This window comes from Schistocerca cancellata, chromosome 2 (genome assembly GCF_023864275.1).
Source record: "Schistocerca cancellata isolate TAMUIC-IGC-003103 chromosome 2, iqSchCanc2.1, whole genome shotgun sequence".
NCBI classification, from domain to species: Eukaryota; Metazoa; Arthropoda; class Insecta; order Orthoptera; family Acrididae; genus Schistocerca; species Schistocerca cancellata.
In genome coordinates this window covers 832,006,771-832,026,161 of record NC_064627.1, presented here as the reverse complement: position 1 = coordinate 832,026,161, position 19,391 = coordinate 832,006,771, and the positions used below count along the sequence as shown (strand labels likewise).

At 44.8% G+C, this 19,391-nt stretch overlaps 1 long non-coding RNA gene across 1 annotated transcript in view; it reads left to right on the top strand.

The window, feature by feature from the left end:
- The first annotated feature begins 346 nt into the window (after positions 1-346).
- The window catches only part of LOC126162725 (uncharacterized), a 186,256-nt gene continuing 167,211 nt past the window's right edge, over positions 347-19,391 (top strand). The window contains exon 1 of the long non-coding RNA XR_007535105.1: positions 347-392. This is a non-coding gene — a long non-coding RNA (uncharacterized LOC126162725). The remainder of the gene's footprint in view (positions 393-19,391) is intronic.

Below are 19,391 nucleotides of genomic sequence, written 5' to 3'. Positions count from 1 at the left end.
ATCCTTGGAATGGATAGGACAACCTTAATTATCATGTTAATATACATAAATCGTTGGTTCACTATTCTCTGGAGAAATTCTCTCACTGTAATTAATGTCTGTTTGCTAGCACAACTACATGACGATTATTAGCAATACAGGGAAATGAAAAAAAAAGATAAATCGTTGGTCACAGAGCTTCCGCATTTTTTTCAAAAAAGTTCAATGTGATATTCATTTTGTTTTATATTGTGACAGATCGAGAAAGAATTCGTGTAGTGGTAGCGCTGAATTTTTCGCGAAGTATCGATGTTGTGCTTTGTTTTGACTGTGCAACTGAATTTCTGTTTGAGCTCTTTGCCCACCCAGCTGATTTTGGCAGGCCCCCAGAATTGACAACACAAAAGCGAAAGGTAAGAAGGCGCCAAAATTAGTTTGTTAGGTACCTTTCCTTGCTTATTGAAACTGTACCGACCATCCATTATGAGAAAAATCACTAGCGTGCACAATGTTGTTTGCAGTGAAAGATTAGCAACGATTTAGTCACAATGACATTCGATCGGTTTAAGTGACAGACAGCTGTAGACAGGTCGTTAGTATTAGTTGTTTGTGTCATTTTTTAGAAATGAATTACACCATTCCACACAGTACTTCATATACTGTGGCCGAAATAAAGTCTTTCTCAGACAGTAAAATTGTCACAGGCTTGAAGTGCAAAGGACGAAAAATGAGGACTTCTGAAGGGAAATTTTTACAGTACGGTTCTCCTGTGTTGTCTGCTACACAGTTTCTGCGTATAACATTTTGTTGCTCTGTAAAATTTTGTTGACGACTCAGTTTTTAGATGTGTATCGACTGTGAATTATTGAGGAAACGGACGCTTGCCGCTGGCTTTAGATAATTCGTTTCTATACACATCGCGCTGTTTCGTGGGCACATTTGGTTTATGACGAGATCCACTTTGTCTACCCCTGTATAGCAGTGGTTATTGAAATTTCATTAACGCATGTGTTATAGTGTTCTATATCATGCTAGACCTAAAAATTAACAAAGATGTGCAATCAGTCTGAGAATATCAGAATCGAAGTTTCACTTCATGGAGATATTTTATGTGATTTAGATATATTCAACACGGGTACGGAGGGGGTAGGGGGCTAAAACGCAATCTATGAAAAAGTGTTCAGTTTCTTCTAAAATTGCTTTTGTTGTTAGTGAAAACATTGATATGATACTAAACTCTGCTATTTCAGGGTTTAACAGCTTTAGACAGTAGTGTCCAATATCTGTTGCTGTCGATGGCACGTGGTAATGGTTTTTTGTTCAGATGTTTAACGAAGATTTAACGCCCACTATGATATTGGTCATTATCGCATGATACTAACAAGTGCGCGTAAAACTTTTCACAAACTACGTCGCTAATGCGATTACAGATACCCTGCCAATTGCTGTACATTTTAATGCAGGTAGAGGAATGTTATATTTATACTATCTTTCAGTGACACATGTCAACGGAACAAAAACTACAGTGTTTCCCACTTTTGTATAACTACGAAGAAAAACACGGTTCCTCAAGTGTTATAATTTTTTAGGGGCTGTAATCGTAGTTTTGTTCGTGGGTATTGACTGTTTACTAAATGTGTGTCTATTGTTTGCTGCTGTTTTCAGCCGCATCACTTTTTGCAGATGATGGAGTTACCTATAATGAAGTACTATCTGAGAGAAGCTACATAAATACTCAGTCAGACCTTGATAAGATTTCAACGTGGTTGAGAGATTGGCAACTTGCTCTAAATGTTCAGGTACGAAAAAGTTTGCGCTACACAAAACGAAAAAAACGTAGTATCCTATGACTATAATATCAATGAGTCGCTGTTGGAATCGGCCAGCGCATACAAATATGTGGCTGGAAAACTTTGTAGGGATATGAAATGGAACGATCACATAGTTTCAGGCGTGGGTAAAACAGGTGGAAGATTTCAGTTTATTGGTAGAATACTGAGGAAGTGCAATCGGTCTACAAGAGAGATGGCTTACAAATCATTTGTGCGACCCATTCTAAAATATTGCTCAAGTGTGTGGGACGTGCCATGTAGGTCTAACAGGGGATATTGAACATATACAGGGAAGGACAGCACGAGTGGTCACATGTTTGTTTAATCCATGGGACTGTGTCACAGAGATACTGAAGGAACTGAACTGGCATTCTCTTGAAGACAGACATAAACTCACTTGAAAAAGTCTGTTAACAAATTTTCAAGAACCAGCTGTATATGATTACTCTAGGGATATACTGCACACATTAAAAAAAGTTTTGCAGCACATCACTTCCATGCATGGCTGTATTCGTCGTGGCATACTATTCACAAGTTTATCAAGGGACTGTTGGACCAGACTGGCCCACTCCTCAACGGCGATTCGGCGTTAATCCCTCAGAGTGGTTGGTGGGTCACGTCGTCCATAAACGGCCCTTGTCAATCTATCCCAGGCATGTTCGATAGGATTCATGTCTGGAGAACATGCTGGCCATTCTAGACGAGCGATGTCGTTATCCCGAAGGAAGTCATTCACACGATGGTGCACAATGGGGGCGCGAATTGTCGTCCAGGAAGACAAATGCCTCGCCAATATGCTGCCGGTATGGTTGCACTATCGATCGGAGGATGGCATTCACATATCGTACAGCCGTTTCGGCGCCTTCCATGACCACCAGCGGAGTACGTCGGCCCCACATAATGCCACCCCAAAACAGCACGGAACCTCCACCTTGCTGCACTCGCTGGACAGTGTCCCTAAGGCGTTCGGCCTGACTGGGTTGCCTCCAAACACGTCTTCGACGATTGTCTGGTTGAAGGCATAAACGATACTCATCGGCGAAGAGAACGTGATGCCAATCCTGACCGGTCCATTTGGCATACTGTCGGGCCCATCTGTACCGTGTCGTGTTTGCAAAGATGGACCTCGCCATGGACGTCGGGAGTGAAGTTGAGCATCATGCAGCCTATTGCGCACAGTTCGAGTCGTAACACGACGTCTTGTGGCTGCACGAAAAGCAGATTCCTCGACCTACGCTATGGGGTGGAAGGTTCTAGGACGCCCCTCGATAGATCAGGGGTGCACTACACACAGGAAGCAGCTACATGGGTAGCACAGTACATGTGGCGTTTACTTTTTTTTTAAGGTTAGTTTCGTCCCCACGGAAGCAAACCGTCGGCCTGAAAAATTACCAGTTCATGTCACTGATGTGGGTGTGCCAACTGTAAAAATTGTTAGTTCGCCTAAACAGGCCATTCCAAAGGATTTAAATATGCTTAATCTCATGTTAGTAAATTGTCGAAGTGTCTGTAGCAAGATCCCCGAGTTACTCTCCGAAATAAACAGTAGCAATGCCAATATTGTATTAGGTACCGAAAGCTGGTTGAAACCAGACACAAAAAGCAGTGAAATTTTGAACTCGAATTGGACAATGTTTAGGAAGGATAGGACTGATGCTATGGGAGGTAGTGTGCTCATTGCAGTTAAGAGCTGTTTAAACGCAGTTGAGATCGATACTGGGTCGGAATGTGAAATAGTCTGGATAAAGCTGTCAATCAGACAAGGATGGTACTAGATATCTTGGCGACAAACAGACCTAATCTTTTTGAGGAAGTTAATCTAGAAGAAGGTGTTAGCGACCTTAATGGCGTTGTGGCTTCTATGTCAGTGGAAGTTGCAAAAAGACCAAAGAAACAGCGTAGAGTTTTCTTGTTTGGGAAGACAAAAGTGTCATGCATGAATATCTTCATAGTCAGCTCCAAGCATTCACCGCGGGACACACAGATATTGAGAATCTTTGGTCGGAATTTAAAGATGGTTCAAATGGCTCTGAGCACTATGGGACTCAACTGCTGTGGTCATAAGTCCGCTAGAACTTAGAACTACTTAAACCTAACTAACCTAAGGACATCACACACATCCATGCCAGAGGCAGGATTCGAACCTGCGACCGTGGAAGTTAAAGGTATTGTCCACCATGCGCTAGAGAAGTATATGCCTAGCAAAAATATAGGGGAGGGAAAGGATCCACCTTGGCACAACAAACATGTTAGGAAATTGCTGAGAAAGCAAATTTTGCACAGTCGTTTTAAACGTAGTCACTGCCCCGCTGACAAACAGAAATTATGTTAAATGAAAGCAGCTGTCAGAAGGACAATGAGAGATTCTTTTAACGAATTTGAAAGCAGTATTTTATCTTCAGATTCTGAAAATAACCCCAAAAAATTTTGGTCGTACGTTAAATCTACGAACGCTACAATTAATTCAATGCCATCTCTTTCTGACATTACGTGTAATGTAACTGATGATCTACATCTGCATCCATACTCCGCAAGCCACCTGACGGTGTGTGGCGGAGGGTACCTTCAGTACCTCTATCGGTTCTCCCTTCTATTCCAGTCTCGTATTGTTCGTGGAAAGAAGGATTGTCGGTATGCCTCTATGTGGGCTCTAATCTCTCTGATTTTATCCTCATGGTCTCTTCGCGAGATATACGTAGGAGGGAGCAATATACTGCTTGACTCTTCGGTGAATGTATGTTCTCGAAACTTTGACAAAAGCCCGTACCGAGCTACTGAGCGTCCCCCTGCAGAGTCTTCCACTGGAGTTTATCTATCATCTCCGTAACGCTTTCGCGATTACTAAATGATCCTGTAACGAAGCGCGCTGCTCTCCGTTGGATCTTCTCTATGTCTTGTATCAACCCTATCTGGTACGGATCCCACACTGCTGAGCAGTATTCAAGCAGTGGGCGAACAAGCGTACTGTAACCTACTTCCTTTGTTTTCGGATTGCATTTCCTTAGGATTCTTCCAATGAATCTCAGTCTGGCATCTGCTTTACCGACGATCAACATTATATAATCATTCCATTTTAAATCACTCCTAATGCGTACTCCCAGATAATTTATGGAATTAACTGCTTCTAGTTGCTGACCTGCTATTTTGTAGCTAAATGATAAAGGATCTATCTTTCTGTGTATTCGCAGCACATTACACTTGTCTACATTGAGATTCAATTGCCATTCCCTGCACCATGCGTCAATTCGCTGCAAATCCTCCTGCATTTCAGTACAATTTTCCATTGCTACAACCTCTCGGTACACCACAGCATCATCTGCAAAAAGCCTCAGTGAACTTCCGATGTCATCCACCAGGTCATTTATGTATATTGTGAATAGCAACGGTCCTATGACACTCCCCTGCGGCACACCTGAAATCACTCTTACTTCGGAAGACTTCTCTCCATTGAGAATAACATGCTGCGTCCTGTTATCTAGGAACTCCTCAATCCAATCACACAATTGGTCTGATAGTCCATATGCTCTTACTTTGTTCATTAAACGACTGTGGGGAACTGTATCGAACGCATTGCGGAAGTCAAGAAACACGGCATCTAACTGTAAACCCGTGTCTATGGCCCTCTGAGCCTCGTGGACGAATAGCGCGAGCTGGGTTTCACATGACCGTCTTTTTCGAAACCCATGCTGATTCCTACAGAGTAGATTTCTAGTCTCCAGAAAAGTCATTATACTCGAACACAATACGTGTTCCAAAATTCTACAACTGATCGATGTTAGAGATATAGGTCTATAGTTCTGCACATCTGTTCGACGTCCCTTCTTGAAAACGGGGATGACCTGTGCCCTTTTCCAATCCTTTGGAACGCTACCCTCTTCTAGAGACCTACGGTACACCGCTGCAAGAAGGGGGGCAAGTTCCTTCGCGTACTCTGTGTAAAATTGAACTGGTATCTCATCAGGTCCAGAGGCCTTTCCTCTTTTGAGCGATTTTAATTGTTTCTCTATCCCTCTGTCGTCTATTTCGATATCTACCATTTTGTCATCTGTGCGACAATCTAGAGAAGGAACTACAGTGCAATCTTCCTCTGTGAAACAACTTTGGAAAAAGGCATTTAGTATTTCGGCCTTTAGTCCGTCATCCTCTGTTTCAGTACCATCTCGGTCACAGAGTGTCTGGACATTTTGTTTTGATCCACCTACCGCTTTGACATAAGACCAAAATTTCTTAGGATTTTCTGCCAAGTCAGTACATAGAACTTTACTTTCGAATTCATTGAACGCCTCTCGCATAGCCCTCCTCACACTACATTTCGCTTCGCGTAATTTTTGTTTGTCTGCAAGGCTTTGGCTATGTTTATGTTTGCTGTGAAGTTCCCTTTGCTTCCGCAGCAGTTTTCTAACTCGGTTGTTGTACCACGGTGGCTCTTTTCCATCTCTTACGATCTTGCTTGGCACATACTCATCTAACGCATAATGTACGACGGTTTTGAACTTTGTCCACTGATCCTCAGCACTATCTGTACTTGAGACAAAACTTTTGTGTTGAGCCAACAGGTACTCTGAAATCTGCTTTTTGTCACTTTTTCTAAACAGAAAAATCTTCCTACCCTTTTTAATATTCCTATTTACGGCTGAAATCATCGATGCCGTAACCGCTTTATGATGGCTGATTCCCTGTTCTGCGTTAACTTTTTCAAATAGTTCGGGTCTGTTTGTCACCAGAAGGTCTAATATGTTATCGCCACGAGTCGGTTCTCTGTTTAACTGCTCAAGGTAGTTTTCAGATAAAGCAATTAAAAAAATTTCACTGGATTCTTTGTCCCTGATGATAAACAGAAGGCCGAAATTCTATACCTAGCTTTCAAAAACTGGTTTACGGTAGAGGAGTGCAGCACCATTCCCTCTTTCGACTATCGAGCAAACGCAGGGATGGCTGACATAGTATTTAGTGTATCTGGGATTGTAAAACAGTTAAGATCCTCAGACGCCAGGAAGGCATCTGGCCCAGACGGTATCCCCATAAGATTATATGTTGACTATGCTACAAATATAGCACCATTCTTATCCATCATCTATCAGAGATCATTGGAACAGCGGAAAGTTCCACTGGACTGGAAGAAGGCCCAGGTCATGGCAATCTATAAAAAGGGTAGAAATCGGATGCACATAATTACCGGCCAATTTCACTGTCAACGATTTGTTTTAGGATCATGGAACATATTTTGTGTTCAGACATAATGACCTTTCTAGACTCTGAGAAGCTCATCTGCAGAAACCAGCACGGTTTTAGGAAACAGCGGTCGAAACAGCGGTCTTGCGAGACGCAAAAAAATGGTTCAAATGGCTCTGAGCACTATGGGACTTAACTTCTGAGGTCATCAGTCCCCTAGAACTTAGAACTACTTAAACCTAACTAACCTAAGGACATCACACACATCCATGCCCGCGGTCGCGCGGTTCCAGACTGTAGCGCCTAGAACCGCTCGGCCATCCCGGCCGGCTGCGAGACGCAGCTGGCCCTCTTTGTGCATCATATACAACCGGCTCTAGATACCGGCTCCCAGGTTGATGGCATATTTCTCAACTTTCGAAAGGGGTTTGACTCAGTTCCGCACTGTCGCTTGCTCCAAAAAGTGCGCGCTTATGGTCTATCTGATGACATATGCGGTTGGGTAGAAAGTTTTCTAACAGAAGTTTTCGTCCTGAACGGGGTGACTTCAACAGAAACATGCGTAACTTCAGGTGTGCCCCAGGGCAGCGTAATAGGTCCGCTGCTTTTTGCGGTTTACATAAACGATCTGATTGAAGGTACTGACAGCGGCATTAGACTGTTTGCCGATGATGCTGTAGTCTACAGGAAAGTAGTATCACACGAAAGTTGTGAACAAATCAATGAGGATTTGCAGAAAATAAATGCATGGTGTAATGACTGGCAGTTATCTCTCAAAATTAGTAAGCGTAACCTACTGCGTATAACAAGGCGAAAATCCCCATTAATGTACAAGGACAAAATAAATGCCCAGTCTTTGGAACCGGTAACATCCGTCAAGTATCTGTGTGTGACTATTCGAAACGATCTCAAATGGAATGATCAGATTACACAAGTAACGGGCAAGGCGAACTCTAGATTGCGGTTTATTGGTAGAATCCTGAAGCGATGCAGTTCTTCAACAGAGGAAATAGCTTACAACACGTTAGTTCGTCCAGTCTTAGAGTATTGTTTGTCTGTATGGAACCCTTACCAGTTGGGTCTGATTCAAGAGATTGAGAAGGTCCAAAGAAGAGCGGCAAGATTCGTGACTGGTACATTTAGCCATCGCGAGAGCGTTACAAATCTCATAGAAAGAGTGAAGTGGGACACACTCGCAGATAGACGGCGCTCTAAACGGAAGGGGCTGCTCACTAAATTCCGAAATCCAATCTTCACCGGGAATGTAGAGCATATATTTTTACCACCAACTTTCAAATCGCGCAATGATCACCATTCAAAGATAAGGGAATATGACTTTGGCGCGAATTGTGCCCTCCGCCACACACCGCTTGGTGGCTAGCGGAGTATACAGGGTGTTACAAAAAGGTACGGCCAAACTTTCAGGAAACATTCCTCACACACAAATAAAGAAAAGATGTTATGTGGACATGTGTCCGGAAACGCTTAATTTACATGTTAGAGCTCATTTTAGTTTCGTCAGTATGTACTGTACTTCCTCGATTCACCGCCAGTTGGCCCAATTGAAGGAAGGTAATGTTGACTTCGGTGGTTGTGTTGACATGCGACTCATTGCTCTACAGTACGTAGCATCAACAGGTTAGTGTTCATCACGAACGTGGTTTTGCAGTCAGTGCAATGTTTACAAATGCGGACTTGGCAGATGCCCATTTGATGTATGGATTAGCACGGGGTAATAGCTGTGGCGCGGTACGTTTGTATCGAGACAGATTTCCAGAACGAAGGTGTCCCGACGGGAAGACGTTCGAAGCAATTGATCGGCGTCTTAAGGAGCACGGAACATTCCAGTCTATGACTCGCGACTGGGGAAGACCTAGAACGACGAGGACACCTGCAATGGACGAGGCAATTCTTCGTGCAGTTGACGATAACCCTAATGTCAGCGTCAGAGAAGTTGCTGCTGTACAAGGTAACGTTGACCACGTCACTGTATGGAGAGTGCTACGGGAGAACCAGTTGTTTCCGTACCATGTACAGCGTGTGCAGGCACTATCAGCAGCTGATTGGCCTCCACGGGTACACTTCTGCGAATGGTTCATCCAACAATGTGTCAATCCTCATTTCAGTGCAAATGTTCTCTTTACGGATGAGGCTTCATTCCAACGTGATCAAATTGTAACTTTTCACAATCAGCATGTGTGGGCTGACAAGAATCCGCACGCAATTGTGCAATCACGTCATCAACACAGATTTTCTGTGAACGTTTGGGCAGGCATTGTTGGTGATGTCTTGATTGGGCCCCATGTTCTTCCACCTACGCTCAATGGAGCACGTTATCTTGATTTCATACGGGATACTCTACTTGTGCTGCTAGAACATGTGCCTTTACAAGTACGACACAACATATGGTTCATGCACGATGGAGCTCCTGCACATTTCAGTCGAAGTGTTCGTACGCTTCTCAACAACAGATTCGGTGACCGATGGATTGGTAGAGGCGGACCAATTCCATGGCCTCCACGCTCTCCTGACCTCAACCTTCTTGACTTTCATTTATGGGGGCATTTGAAAGCTCTTGTCTACGCACCCCGGTACCAACTGTAGAGACTCTTCGTGCTCGTATTGTGGACGGCTGTGATACAATACGCCATTCTCCAGGGCTGCATCAGCGCATCAGGGATTCCATGCGACGGTGGGTGGATGCATGTATCCTCGCTAACGGAGGACATTTTGAACATTTCCTGTAAGAAAGTGTTTGAAGTCACGCTGGTACGTTCTGTTGCTGTGGTTTCCATTCCATGATTAATGTGATTTGAAGAGAAGTAATAATATGAGCTCTAACATGGAAAGTAAGCGTTTCCGGACACATGTCCACATAACATATTTTCTTTCTTTGTGTGTGAGGAATGTTTCCTGAAAGTTTGGCCGTACCTTTTTGTAACACCCTCTATATGTACACTCCTGGAAATGGAAAAAAGAACACATTGACACCGGTGTGTCAGACCCACCATACTTGCTCCGGACACTGCGAGAGGGCTGTACAAGCAATGATCACACGCACGGCACAGCGGACACACCAGGAACCGCGGTGTTGGCCGTCGAATGGCGCTAGCTGCGCAGCATTTGTGCACCGCCGCCGTCAGTGTCAGCCAGTTTGCCGTGGCATACGGAGCTCCATCGCAGTCTTTAACACTGGTAGCATGCCGCGACAGCGTGGACGTGAACCGTATGTGCAGTTGACGGACTTTGAGCGAGGGCGTATAGTGGGCATGCGGGAGGCCGGGTGGACGTACCGCCGAATTGCTCAACACGTGGGGCGTGAGGTCTCCACAGTACATCGATGTTGTCGCCAGTGGTCGGCGGAAGGTGCACGTGCCCGTCGACCTGGGACCGGACCGCAGCGACGCACGGATGCACGCCAAGACCGTAGGATCCTACGCAGTGCCGTAGGGGACCGCACCGCCACTTCCCAGCAAATTAGGGACACTGTTGCTCCTGGGGTATCGGCGAGGACCATTCGCAACCGTCTCCATGAAGCTGGGCTACGGTCCCGCACACCGTTAGGCCGTCTTCCGCTCACGCCCCAACATCGTGCAGCCCACCTCCAGTGGTGTCGCGACAGGCGTGAATGGAGGGACGAATGGAGACGTGTCGTCTTCAGCGATGAGAGTCGCTTCTGCCTTGGTGCCAATGATGGTCGTATGCGTGTTTGGCGCCGTGCAGGTGAGCGCCACAATCAGGACTGCATACGACCGAGGCACACAGGGCCAACACCCGGCATCATGGTGTGGGGAGCGATCTCCTACACTGGCCGTACACCACTGGTGATCGTCGAGGGGACACTGAATAGTGCACGGTACATCCAAACCGTCATCGAACCCATCGTTCTACCATTCCTAGACCGGCAAGGGAACTTGCTGTTCCAACAGGACAATGCACGTCCGCATGTATCCCGTGCCACCCAACGTGCTCTAGAAGGTGTAAGTCAACTACCCTGGCCAGCAAGATCTCCGGATCTGTCCCCCATTGAGCATGTTTGGGACTGGATGAAGCGTCGTCTCAGGCGGTCTGCACGTCCAGCACGAACGCTGGTCCAACTGAGGCGCCAGGTGGAAATGGCATGGCAAGCCGTTCCACAGGACTACATCCAGCATCTCTACGATCGTCTCCGTGGGAGAATAGCAGCCTGCATTGCTGCGAAAGGTGGATATACACTGTACTAGTGCCGACATTGTGCATGCTCTGTTGCCTGTGTCTATGTGCCTGTGGTTCTGTCAGTGTGATCATGTGATGTATCTGACCCCAGGAATGTGTCAATAAAGTTTCCCCTTCCTGGGACAATGAATTCACGGTGTTCTTATTTCAATTTCCAGGAGTGTAGATGTAGATTATTCAACATGGTGGCGTTGCTGTCAGGGTTCCTCCGAGCCATAATCCGTAGGTAGCGGCCATTCACTGCAGTAGTAGTCCTTGGGAGGCCTGAGCGAGCAATGTCATCGACAGTTCCTATCTTTCTGTATCTCCTCCATGTCCGAACAACATCGCTTTGGTTCACTCCGAGACGCCTGGACGCTTCCCTTGTTGAAAGCCCTTCCTGGCACAAAGTAACAATGTGGACGCTACCGAAGCGCGGTATTGACCGTCTCGGTATGGCTGAACTATAGGCAACACGAGTCATGTATCTCCTTCCTGGTGGAATGACTGGAACTGATCGGCTGTCGGGCCCTCTCCGTCTAATAGGCGCTGCTTATGCATGGTTCTTTACATGTTTGGGCGGGTTTGGTGACATCTCTGAACAGTCAAAGGCACTGTGTCTGTGATACAATATCCACAGTCAACGCCCATTTTCAGCTGTTCTGGGAACCTGGTTGATGCAAAACCTTTTCTTGATGTGTGTACAACCCCCTACGTGTTTTGAGTTTCTTCTGTTGGCTTACTCTGAAGGGTTGTGGAGTATTATTTTTATGCTGATGTAAATGCTGTTGAGAAACCAATAAGCGAACGCGTCTGGAAGTTAGCTTTTCTGCAGTGGGTGAAGTTGTAAACTCCGTTCACAGGCTCTGATGGGCCCATTGGTACCGAATGATCGCAGTGTAATCCTCACCAATGGCGTCATTTGATGCAATGGGGAGGGGCGTCGAGGGTCGGCACATCGCTCTCTTGGCCACTGTCAGTTTTCGTCACCTGGAACCGCCAGTATTCGGCAAAGTAGATTCCCATCTTGCATTACGAGGCTTAGTGCATCCTGGTTCAGTCGCCCCCTCGAGGAAAAATCCCCGTCAGTACCGGGAATCCAACCCGGGACCTTTGCATGGCAGTCAGCTGCGCTGACAACTCAACCACGTAGGCGAACTTGAATATGAATCATGTGACCAAAATGAATGTCGTTCTGTTGCGGGGTGTTCGCTCTTGAGAAACTTACGGAGATATTAAAAACTGTAGAAATGTTTTATTGCCTCACTTGCACAGTAAAAGTTAAACCTTGTTTCGGATGTCAAGCAATCAGCCTCTCGTTTCGATTAGCAGTGAGGCTACCATTTTGTCAATGTCTCGGTACTTACAAAGCCGTCCGCTAAACAAATTTCGTGCACGTGAGACTATACCTCATCTGAATAACCTGCTCACTGTTACCTTGGCTAATATTACATATTTCGAAACAGGGAGCGAACCGGAGTTCTGCCTTACTTTATGAAAGGCAGCAGCTGGATTTGGTCTGTATCTACATAAATACTCCACAATCCACCGTACGGCGCATGGTGGAGGATACCCCGTACCACTACTAGTAATTTCTTTTCCGGTTTGACTCGCAAATAGAGCTAGGGAAAAACGACAGTCTATATACCTCCGTACGAGCCCTAATCTCTCTAATCTAATCTTCATGATTCTTACGCGAAATGTACGTTGGCGGCAGTAGAGTCGTTCTGCAGTTAGTCTCAAATGCCCTTTCTCTAAATTTTCTTAATAGAGCTCCTCGAAGAGAACTTCGCCTCTCTCCAAAGATCCTCATTTGAGTCCCTAAGTATCTCCGTAACACTTGCGTGTTCTTAAAACCTACTGGTAACAATTCTAGCAGCCCGCCTCTTCATTCCGACCTCGTGCGGATCCCAAACACTCGAGCAGTACTCAACAATGGGTCGCACCAGTATCCTATATGAGGTGCCCTGTACAGGTGAACCACGTTTTCCTAAAATTATCCCAGTAAACCGAAGCCGACCATTCGCTTTCCTTAGGACAATCCTTACAATCTCATTTCATTTCTTGTTGCTTTGCAACGTTACCCTTATTCAGCCGACGTGACTGTGTCAAGCGGCACACTACTAATGCTGTGCGCGATCATTATGTGTTTGTTTTTACTACTCATCTGTGTTCAAAAAATGGTTCAAATGGCTCTGAGCACTATGGGACTTAACATCTGAGGTCATCAGTCCCCTAGAACTTAGAACTACTTAAACCTAACCAACCTAAGGACATCACACACATCCATGCCCGAGGCAGGATTCGAACCTGCGACTGTAGCAGTCGCGGGGTTCCGGTCTGAAGCGCCTAGAACCGCTCGTCCACCACGGCCGGCTTCATCTGTGTTAACTTACATTTTTCTACATTCAGAGCTAGCTGTCAATTATCACACTAACTAGAAATTTTGTCCAAGTCTTCTTGTTTCCACGGCAGAGAGTGTTTTATCTTTCAGGAAGCTCATATCTGTGTTTTTCGTTCAGTAAAGAACTGATAGATACTATTGAACCTGTTGTGGAGGACAACAAATTTGTGTCTTCCACAAGTTAGGTAGAACTACGATTTTTTGAAGCACAGTATGTACGTCACTAAATAAATTTGCTTCGAACGAATGCGGAACGCCAGGAACGTGACATAGTTCACAGTCTGCGTTAGACTTCAGTCATCACGATCAAGCTAAATTGCTGAGAAAAGGACAAGTATTCGATCGTCGAAAAGACCAGGTTGCTAAACATATGTTGCTAATCAGGCATAACCAGGATTTGATACTGGATCGGGCAACTTATCCCGGCATAATAGACACCTGAGAATGTCATAGCCACGTAATTGATGTAAAAACGTTTTTCGCTAACCAGATGTGAGAACAGGTGGAAACCATCTGATAAATAGTACAGATATTCCAATTAACACGTCAAAACTCTGATTTTCCCCGTCTACAACGTGCCTCCGTATTATGATGCAATGTCCTTGTTTTTCTACTGACTGACTAAAACTCTGTGCCCGACCGGGACGCCAGCCTGGGACCTTTGCCCTCCGCGAGGAAGTGTTCTACTAGACTTACTTCCGCCAGTACCTCGTCTCACTAACCGTGCTTGGATAGCACAGTCGGTACAACACTTGCCTGCGAAAAGCAAAGGTCGGAGGTGGGAGTTCCGGCCCGGTACACAGGCTTAATTCGCCAGCAAGTTTCAGATCAGCGCACACTAAGCTGCAGTGCGAGAAATCATCCTTAAAATGATTATCTTTCTTTTACATTCAGCAATCCTTCAATCAGTTGGCCCAGAAGATAAGTGTGTTTTCGTCGCATCCTGCTTTAATCTATGAATGGACGAAAGGAATGTAGTCAATGATAGCAATCCCTTTGGAATCCTAGAACAGAATTTCTATTAAATACACTTCGCTTCTTTTGGAGCAGGGACATCAGCTTTTCGCTGCTACGTTTGTTTGTTTCTTTTCTGGCGTGAGCTGGCTGAGCTGCGTCGCGTCCATACTAACAAGATCGGCGCACCGCATCATATGGATTATTTTGTTTAAAACAGTCCAAGCATTTCTTAAAAATAGGGTTTCCATGCGCGTTGTTGGCCTGCATTGAATAATAGCGAATTCCATATTATAGACTGCAGTCTGATAATTAATTCTTAATGTAAAATGCACTCCGTCTTTGTTCTCATGATAAACAGTGGTTCCGGGTTGGTTCATTTGAAAAACAACACGGTCGATTTATTACCCCCATCTTTTCCCTATCTGGTAAGGAGACTGCACCTAGTTGTCATCACCGATTTCGTCCAAATTTATGGAATATACAGGTGTTGTCCAGATACGAAAGTGGCAAGTGCGAGGTTAAGATGGCCAAGTGATTATAAAAATTAGAATTTTTGTCGCGGATCGGGCGAGACATGCGACATTTACGTTAGTGAAATCTCTAAGCAGCGTTTGGCGCCGCAGGAAGAGTACAGAACGGTAATCAGTTTTGTACGGTCCAGTCGCTATATGGATCCTTTTTTTATTTCAAATTTTACGTTTCTTACACTGCAAGTAAATTTAAATAATGCTCACTGTATTGTATTCATTAGTATATTCATGAAAGGCGTGAAAATAAAGAACAAAGGAAAATTCGGGGCTGCAGATTTTCAATAACGGAAACTTCCAGGCAGATTAAATCTTTGTGACGAATGGAGACTCGCGCTTGGGGCCTGTGCCTTTCGCGGGCCAGTGCTGTACCGGCGGAGGTAGCCGAGCAAATCTCATGACCCGTCCTCGCAGCCTTTTTCCAATAAATGGTTGTAATTAAAGTGTTCGGGCAAAAATGAGGCGTTTATAATGCGTGAAAAATGCCGAGAAAATTACTGCTCCCCCTGTTTTTACGATTAGTATCACCCCAGCGCGTGATAATCATCAACTGTATAAAATAATCTAATTTTATATACAAAGTTCTCGCGTACGCCTTACAACCTCGTGCTAAAAATTTATTCGCAATCGAAAATTTTCATATGCCCTTACTTTTCATGCCTTTTATGAAAATATTGATAAATACACTATATCGGGCATTATTTCAGTTTACTAGCTATGTAAGTAACGTAAAAATTGAAATAAAAAAATCTTACATGTAGGGATTCGATCCAACGACACTCGGATTACCGTTCTGTACTGCTTCCGCTGCGTCAACCGCTGCTTAGAAATTACACTAACGTAAATGCTTCATGCCTCGCCCGACCCGTCCCAAAAATGTTATTTTTTCTAAACGCTTGGCGATCTGGAGCTCCTACTTTTGTCATTTTCATTTCTTGCCAAACTCGCATACCCCTTAAATTTGGACGATGATGATGATGATGATGGTGATGATGATGATGATGATGATGATTGGATTATGGGGCGATCATCTGCGCGGTTATCAGCGCCCGTACAAATTCCCAATCTTTTCTCAGTCCAATCTTGCCACTTGCATAAATGATAATGAAATGATGAAGACAACACAAACACCCAGTGATATCGAGGCAGGTGAAAATCTCTGACCCCGCCGGGAATCGAACCCGGGACCCCGTGCTCGGGAAGCGAGAACGCGACCGCGAGACCACGAGCTACGGACAAATTTGGACGAAATCGACGATGACTGGCTGGTGCGGTCCTGTTGTGAGCTCTGCTCCATGTCTAAAGATCTCATTGTCGACGGGACGTGACGCCCAAATTTTCCTCGCCTTCTCTCCGATATGCCTATGATATTTCGTACACGTACGATTGGCGATTGTGAAATACTGTACGGTAAACTTACTACTCCGTGGTAGGAGTTTCTGACTTAGTTTCATCCTCAACATTGGTGCGTCGTCCACGATGGAGTCAAGCTTCTCAACAACCGAAAATGCGGGCACTAGCTCATTATAACCTTTATTAACTCTGTAAGAATCTCCATTCCCGACAAACAGTACAGAATGAATAATTTTGTTACGGTACCGTTTTCCAGTTTATTGGTTTAAAACATGAAAAAGCCGACTACTTTAAAAATCGTATAAAACTATTAAAAAGATCATATTAGAGTTTAAATTATTGTTTAACTTGTATCAATAAAGCAAAAACAAAATTTCTGTAATATTTCGCCATATTTGCACTAATTCGAGAAATATTATCTGTACCCTACCACAACGATGCATGAGATTTACTTAGCTTTTACAGTGCTACGATTTCTATAGCTTTCTTTTTCCAACTTGCAATACATTACGTGTAATATAGCGGCGAGAAAGATTTCTCTTCGCTCTGTTTTTCCAAACGGTTTGCCAGAAAGCTGCCAGTTTACTCATATGTGAATTTACCTACGTGCCCCAGACAGTTCCAAAAAGTGGTTGTAAGTGAGGTACACGCTTTTTGTGTGGAAGGCGAGATGAGGATTGAGACAGCTTGTCCCCCACTTTTCTGTAAGGATCTTTTAAACTGGAACATATTCGCCATATATGTGCTCTGACGGGAACATTTTGCCTCCGGTAATAATCTGCACGCGCGATCCTCGCCGCAATCCATCGGCCGGCGATACTGAGGCGAAAGCGTATTTTGGGCATTCCATATTTATAAACACTTCTTGGTAAAATAGATACTTTTTCGCTAGTCGATACAATTCTTACGGTTCGCTGAAGGTCAACACGGCGGTGGGGTTGCCTACACTTAGCCGGTACGATATTTCAGTACACCACCTCCCGCTGCGTCATTAAGACGACACTACTACTACTCAGCTGCTTCTGACAACAATAACACTTACTCACTTGGCGCTCTCAGCGCCTGAAAATCGATTCTTTGCCTATCCTCCACTTGTGCGAGCAAAGTACCGTACCGTTATCTCATTGTAAGGGACTGTGGATAACTTTCAGATGGATGACTCCCATTTCGGACCGATATTGGTGCGAATGTCTTAGGCATCTCATCGGTATCAAGAGTAGTTCATGAACTGTGCAATATTGGGACAGAATCTTAAACCTATTTTCCAGCTAAACAGTAAACTTTGCTGCACAGAATTCACTTTTCGAGAAAATGAACATGCACATTTCGTGAGCAGCTTCATCCGGAAGGCAGCAATCGAGCGAATGGTGCACTCATCACACAATGAGTGACACCAGAAGGCCGTCACCGAAGAGTGGAAAAGGTTGACCACTTCGATGTCTCTACCACCCTGTGGACAACACACCATGGAGGATCCATGCATATAATAAAACACAAGGTGAAGCAAAACGGTGTTGAATGTTATCCATCACCGCTACAGTCGCAGGTTCGAATCCAGCCTCGGGATGTCTTTAGGTTAGTTAGGTTTAAGTAGTTCTAAGTTCTAGGGGACTGATGACCTCAGATGTTAAGTCCCATAGTGCTCAGTGCCATTTAAACCATTTTGTTATCCAGTAGCAGACTTTGATTTCAAAGATGTGTCCTTTCCATGTACAAAGATGTGAAATTTCGGAACTATTGCTTTTGTTGTAGTTACTCTTTTAACAGTGCAGACTTTTAACTGCTGGTTTTCCATATTTCGATTTTCCAGATTTACAGAATGGTCAAAATAAAACTGACCAGAAAATAGTAACAATAAGACTGACATGCGATTGGCCCTTGTTAATGAACATCAGAGAAGGTACTGGAAATGGTCAGCGTTGAAGATGATGCAGCACTGTGCTCGATTTATAAAACTGTGAGACCCTCGTTATCAGCTCTGCGCTGGGGGTAGCAGCATTAGCGTTTTCAGTGTTCCGCTGTGTGTTAGGTGCACTTAATCCTTTAGTGTGTCCCGCAGGTGAGTCACAGGGAGAGACGTCAGGCTATCGAGATGGCCACAAGACTCAGAAAGCGGTAGATACCAGTAGCAACGTGTTCCTTTACTTCCGTTAAGGCATTTGACACAGTTCCGCACTGCTGCCTAGTTGACAAAATATAAGCGTACAGGATATCAGATCATCTTTATGACTGGACCGAACAGTTTCTGTTTGTCAAACAGAACACAGCGAATGATTCTCATTGGACAGAAGTCTTCAGACGTAAAAGTGGCTTCCGGCTTACCCAAGGGAGTGTTGTAGGACCATTACTTCTCACAATACACTAGACGTAAAAGTGGCTTCCGGCTTACCCAAGGGAGTGTTGTAGGACCATTACTTCTCACAATACACACACACACACACACACACACACACACACAGCCAAATAAAATGGTACAGCTGCCTAATATCGTGCAGGGCTTCCACGAGCACGCAGAAGTACCGCAGCACGACTTGGCATGAACTTGACTAATATCTGAAGTAGTGCTGGAGGGAATTGACGCCATGAACCCTGTCCATTAATCCGTAAGACTACGAGGGAGTGGAGATCTCTTCTGAACAGCACGCTGTAAGGCATCCCAGGTAAGTTCAATAATGCTAATGTCTGGCGTGTTTGCTGGCCAGCGAAGTGTTTAGACTCAGAAGAGTTTTCCTGGAGCCACTCTGTAGCAATTCATGACGTGTGGGGTGTCTCATTGTTCTGCTGGAATTGCCCAAGTCTGTCGGAATGCACAATGGTCATGAATGGATGCTTACATACGTGTCACCTGTCAGAGTCGTATCTAGACATATCAGGGGTCACTTACCACTCCAATTGCACACGCCCCACAGCTCTACAGAGACTCCACTAGCGTGAACAGTCCCCTGCTGCCATTCAGGGTCCATGGATTCAAGA